The sequence below is a fragment of the Hermetia illucens genome, chromosome 2 (genome assembly GCF_905115235.1).
Source record: "Hermetia illucens chromosome 2, iHerIll2.2.curated.20191125, whole genome shotgun sequence".
NCBI lineage: Eukaryota > Metazoa > Arthropoda > Insecta > Diptera > Stratiomyidae > Hermetia > Hermetia illucens.
The window spans coordinates 120,039,674-120,045,673 of record NC_051850.1 but is presented as its reverse complement, the minus strand read 5'-3'; positions in this window follow the sequence as shown (position 1 = coordinate 120,045,673).

The following is a 6,000-nucleotide window of genomic DNA, read 5'->3' as shown; positions in this document are numbered from 1 at the left end:
ACGTTCCATCTCAGACAAAGTCCGAAACGTCTTCTTGTTCTACCATAGATATTACCCTTTCCGGGTTGGATCGTTGTCACCCATACGTATACGCCTACCGCACTTTATTTAAGCAGATTCTATCGATAAACAGATGGCTACCGAATCGTCCATCCTCTTGTAGGGGACCAAATATTCTTCGAAGGATTCTGCGCACCGAACGCGGCTAAGAATTCGCAATTTTTCTTGCTAAGTCTCCAAGGAATATATCAGGACTGGCAAAATAATTATCTTCTACAGTAAATACTTTGACTCTATGGTGTAACGTTTCACCAAACAATTTGTGTAAGCTGAAATAAGATCTGTTGCCTGCCAACAACCGTGTGCGGATTTCAATGTCGTAGCTCTTATCGGTTATGATTTCCGACCTGCCATCATTGTTCTCATTTGACCAGTGCCATTTAATTTTATCCTTTCGTGGTACTTCGTTCCGCTTTCATTAATGTGCAGCCCAAGATTTCGTGCCGATTGCCGCCTGCTCGATCTAAATGAAGGTAGATTGCATATCTCGGGTTGCTCGTCCCATAATGTCAATGTCGTCAGCATAGACCAGTAGTTTGGTGGACTTTAAGAGGATTGTGCCTCTCGCATTTACATCAGCATTACGGATGTTCAATGGTCTCGCAAATGATCCTGCTGCTTTAATCTGTTATTAAGTGAAGCCTCTTTGGGGGCCGATGATATTCTGGGTTTCTGGAGCTACCTAACCAAGCAAAATAAGGAAGAATATCTTCTAGATGGTACTCCGCAACGTGATACCTTTATCATTGATGAACCGCATGATATCCGCCTTTTTATGTATGGGACAGATCATTGCCAGTCATCAGGCTCTAGTTTGTTATCTCGGCGGGATAAGAATCGAGGTATAGAAGCCTACGCCCTGCTGACTTCTCGAGTTCACAGACCTGATGGTTAACTTTAAGGCTTTCTTTTTCTGTCCGTAAAGTTGCTTCTCCACTGGACGGAGTTCGTGATAGGTGTTGGGTGTTGGGTGTTGGGCTGTTGTTGATTCTTCATATCCAGCACCTCTATTAACTGTGGTTATGGCATCTATTTCCCCGCTATAGGCGTTATGGATGGCTTCAGTATTCAAGAGTGATTCAAAACTATATTGCCCCCCCCCCCCCCTCATTCATCAAAGGTGAGAAGTGGCGGTGTTCAAGACGTAGTCAATTTGGTTGAAAGTGATCTCTTTGAAGAGGCCTGCCTTTGCTTGTGGACCGCTTTGCACGCAAACCAGGTAATTCCAACATATCATCATCATCAACGGAGCAATTACCGGTATCCGGTCTAGGCCTGCCTTAATAAGGAATTCCAGACATCCCCGTTTTGCGCCGAGTTCCACCAATCCGATATCCCTAAAAATCCCTAATAGCTGTATGGCGTCCTGACCCATGCCATCGCTCCATCTTAGGCAGGGTCTGCCTCGTCTTCTTTTTCTGCCATAGATATTGCCTTAATAGACTTTCCGGGTGGGATCATTCTCATCCATACGGATTAGGTGACCCGCCCACCGTAACCTATTAAGCCGGATTTTATCCACAACTTGACGGTCATAGTATCGCCCATAGATTTCGTCGTTATGTAGGCTATGGAATCGTCCATCCTCATGTAGGGGCAAAAATTCTTCGGAGGATTCTTCTCTCGAACGCGGCCAGAGTTCGCAATTTTTCTTGCTAAGAACCCAAGTTTCCGAGGAATACATGAGGACTAACAAGATCATTCTCTTGTACAGTAAGAGCTTTGACCCTATGGTGAGACGTTTCGAGCGGAACAGTCTTTGTAAGCTGAAATAGGCTCTGTTGGCTGACAACAACCGTGCGTGGATTTCATCAACGTAGCTATTATCGGTTGTGATTTTCGACCCTAGATAAGAGAAATTATCAACGGTCTCAAAGTTATATTCTCCTATCTTTATTCCTCCCGTTTGACCAGTGCAGTTTTCGGTGCTGACGTTGCCACCATATATTTTGTCTTGCCATTGATGTGCAGCCCAAGATCTCGCGCCGATTACCGCCTGCTCGATCTGGATGAAGGCAGTTTGTACGTCTCGGGTGGTTCTTCCCATGATGTCGATATTGTCAGCGTAGGCCAGTAGTTGGGTGGACTTAAAGAGAATCGTACCTCTTGCATTTACCTCAGCATCACGGATCACTTTCTCGAGGGCCAGGTTAAAGAGGACGCATGACAGGGCATCCCCTTGTCGTAGACCGTTGCTGATGTCGAATGGTCTTGAGAGTGATCCTACTGCTTTTATCTGACCTCGCACATTGGTCAGGGTCAGCCTAGTCAGTCTTATCAATTTCGTCGGTATACCGAATTCTCTCATGGCCGTGTCCAGTTTTACCCTGGCAATGCTATCATAGGCAGCTTTAAAGTCGATGAATAAATAGTGCAGCTGGTGTCCATATTCCAACAGTTTTTCCATCGCTCCCCGCAGAGAGAAATCTGATCTGTTGCTGATTTGCCTGGAGTGAAGTCTCTTTGATATGGGCCAATGAAGTTCTGAGCGTATGGGTCTATCCGGCCTAGCAAGATACCGGAGAATATCTTATAGATGGTACTCAGCAACGTGATACCTCTATAATTGCTGCACTGTGTGATATCTCCCTTTTTATGTATGAGACAGATAACGCCTCGTTGCCAATCGTCAGGCATTGATTCGCTGTCCCACACCTTGAACACAAGTTGATCAACCACATGGTGTAACTGGTCGCCTCCATATTTAACCAATTGTAAATTTGGTGGTTGCAGTATTTGTCCGTAGTCTTTAGTTGGTGGGACCTCCAACTCGCCGATGTTCTAGTTGTTCTGTCAAAGTACTCAACCCATCGCTCCAATATGCCCATTTTGTCGGAAATCAGATTTCCCTCTTTGTCTCGGCAGTATAAGGCTTCGTCCTGCTGACTTGTTGGTAAAACTTGCGTGCCTGGTGCGGTTGCTCCCTGTACTTTTCTAGTTCACAGACTTGTTGGTCCTCCCAGGCTTCCTTTTTCCGTCTGCGAAGTCGCTTCTCCGCTCGATCGAGTTCGTGATAAGTCTCTTCGCGTGCCCACGTTCTTTGAGAATGCAACATTACTCGGTATGCGGCATTCTTCCATTCCGTTGCTAGCTTACATTCATCGTTAAACCAGCCGTTCCGACTCCTTTTGCGGCTGGGGCCAAGTATGTGTTGTGGCCGTATCAATGATAACGTTCTTCAGGTAGTTGTGAAGATCATTTGTTGATACTTCATCTCCAGGACCTCTGTTGACTGCGGTTATTGCGGCATCCATTTCCCTCTTATCGGTGTCGCGGAGGTGTCGTTCACACACAGAGCTGCCAATTTTGTGTATTGCCCACCTTTCTTTTTCCAGTTAATAGAATTGCCAAACTGTAGGAGCCATTCTTCGAATTTTGCCAGGGCTTTTTTCACGGGTGTGTTCGGAAACATAGCCTTCACGCCGTAGGAAACAAAGGCAATCATCTTCAGATAGGGGGGGAGGGCGGCCATATCCTGTAGTCTATTAAACACTTGAGAATTTATAAGCCCATGTTTTCCGTTGGTGGGTCCCAGTTTTTGACATTCATTAACTAGCCATTATAGTCTGCTATAATTTCCCGCATCTCATTGCCCTCCTTGTGTATGTTAGGTTGACATCTAACTCTTGCCAAGGAAGGATTAGGCATGCGTAATTGAGACGGATTAGACACAACCAGGGCGCATTCTTTCAAAGTTTTCGCCACCATTTTGATGGAAGTCAGCAAGGGGTCGTTTCGAAATTCAAAATAATTCCTTCCTGTGAGTTTTTCCATTACAAGGTCTTCCTATTGTTGCTTGTCCATAATTACTATGGAATTGCCTTTACCAGCCTTCAGATAATAGACAGGTTTTTCTTTGAGGCTCTTAACGATCTGGGCTTCTCTGCGGTTCTACGCGGCTTATCTGTGCTTGCTTATTGCTAACACTTTAACAACTTCGTATCTTATTTCCCCTCTCACATCACTCCCAATCAATTTAATAACTCCTTCGACATCAATCACTATATTTCCCGCCCGGAAGTTTGGTTTTATGGCACTTGCTTTTCTTCTGCAAACATCGTTGAGGACTTGTTGATCACGTAATTCGGGATTTCACTCACAGTGGCTTTTTGAGATAGGCCCTCGCTGTGTGCTCATGCTCTATACTAATATAAGTAGTACACTATTATTAACTTAATTTGAACAGATATCGATATGGAGAGTATTTTGAGGCCTGGATACCATAGAGAAGCAGATTCATGATTTTTCAAATTTTTCGGTTGGGTAGGTTCCGAGAATGAGTCCGTTAAAGAAATCATCGCGCAAATTTTGTGTCAATCGGTGTAGCCGTTTCTGAGAAAAGTGTGTGTGACAGACAGACAGTTTTGCAAACAAAACCTTAATAATAAACACTTTTAATGATAACCCAATGCAATATAGACAATCGACAATCAAATCGTGAATATGGCTCATATTAGAATGCAGTAATTGTGAATGAGTAGGAGAAATTTGGGAGTCTTCTTACATACAAATATTTTCGGAAGAACTAGATGTTACTTAGCCCTTTCGACTGCAATATCTCTTACGTTTTTCTTTGTGAAGATAAACCAAAATTGATTACTGAAAACCAGAAAGGAATCTGTGAATGTTTGCATCAATAAAAGAAATGGACTACTAATCGAAAGACAATTTAAATGGACCGGAGTGCATTGAGCGTTGCCGCGTATTCGAATCCTAAATGCGCCATGAATATTTGTGTTTGTTTGTATACTTACCCCGCTGTACAGAGTTGAATGCGATAACCTTTCAGACTATTGTAGAAATTGCAAAGGTGACGAATTTTTATATCCAAATGTATAGTCCGGCTGTTAGATCGAATGTTCTTACTTAGAAAGCAGAGCTAGATAGGATCTATTGTGATCAACTCTGTTGTGTTGTTACTTGCAATATGTTAGATAAGTTTCACATCTACTGAGTTGAATGCTGAACCTGCATTCAGCATAAATCACTCAGCTTTGATTATGGTCCCCAAACCAACTCGTATCCGAAGAAAACCGTGGGCCAAGCCCGGATTCTCACATTAAACCCTAAGATACTTTCATAGAAGTATATTTTTCATTACAGGTGTCTTTTCCCCGCATCCATTTGGTTCTGTAATTAGAGTGCTAGGCTATATTAGCAGAAGGTTACAGTCCAAATCGGGCTGGTGTCAAAAGGATTTGCACCATGGCTGGATGTCGAATACCAGTCAACTCAGCTGTGAATGAGTACTTGAGTCAAATTATGGCAGAAGTAATAATCACTGTAGAGTGTCGTTACAGTACTTCAAAGCCCTGAACCAATTGAATTGTTGCGCCAGCGGTTGTTATTATTATTTTCCCGAATAATTGTCTTTATGCGAAATTTCACCCAATGGAATGATCGCCTCATGCGACACGGTCTCGGATTGAATCTGAATAAAACTTAATTTTTGACGACCGGTCCCCATGAAACAGGAACAATTACCCTCAATGACAGTGACCTGCCCAGAACTGAGCGATTTAAATATATCGGGTCAATGCTAGCAGCCAGGAGACCTGCGTTACGAAATTGCTTCACGGATTAGCGCAACCTGGATGAAGTAGCGTTCCCGCAACTGGTGTTCTTTGTGACCAACGTATCAACGAACGTCTCAAATCTCTCTCGCCCTCTATGGTTCTGAGTGTTGGCCGATTACAAAAGAAAATGAACAGCGTCCTGTGGTAATGGAGAAGAAGATGTTGCGTTGGACTAGCCACATGACACACGCGATGGAATTGCCCCGATCATGGGAAAAATTGCGAAAGAGGCATCTTCGATGGTATAATCATCTAATTCGCACTAACGAGAATTCACTTGCCAAGATTGGTCTAAACATCAAAGTCGATGGTAAAAGACCAAAAATCCATCCGAAACAATGGTGGCTTGATGGAGATTTGAAAG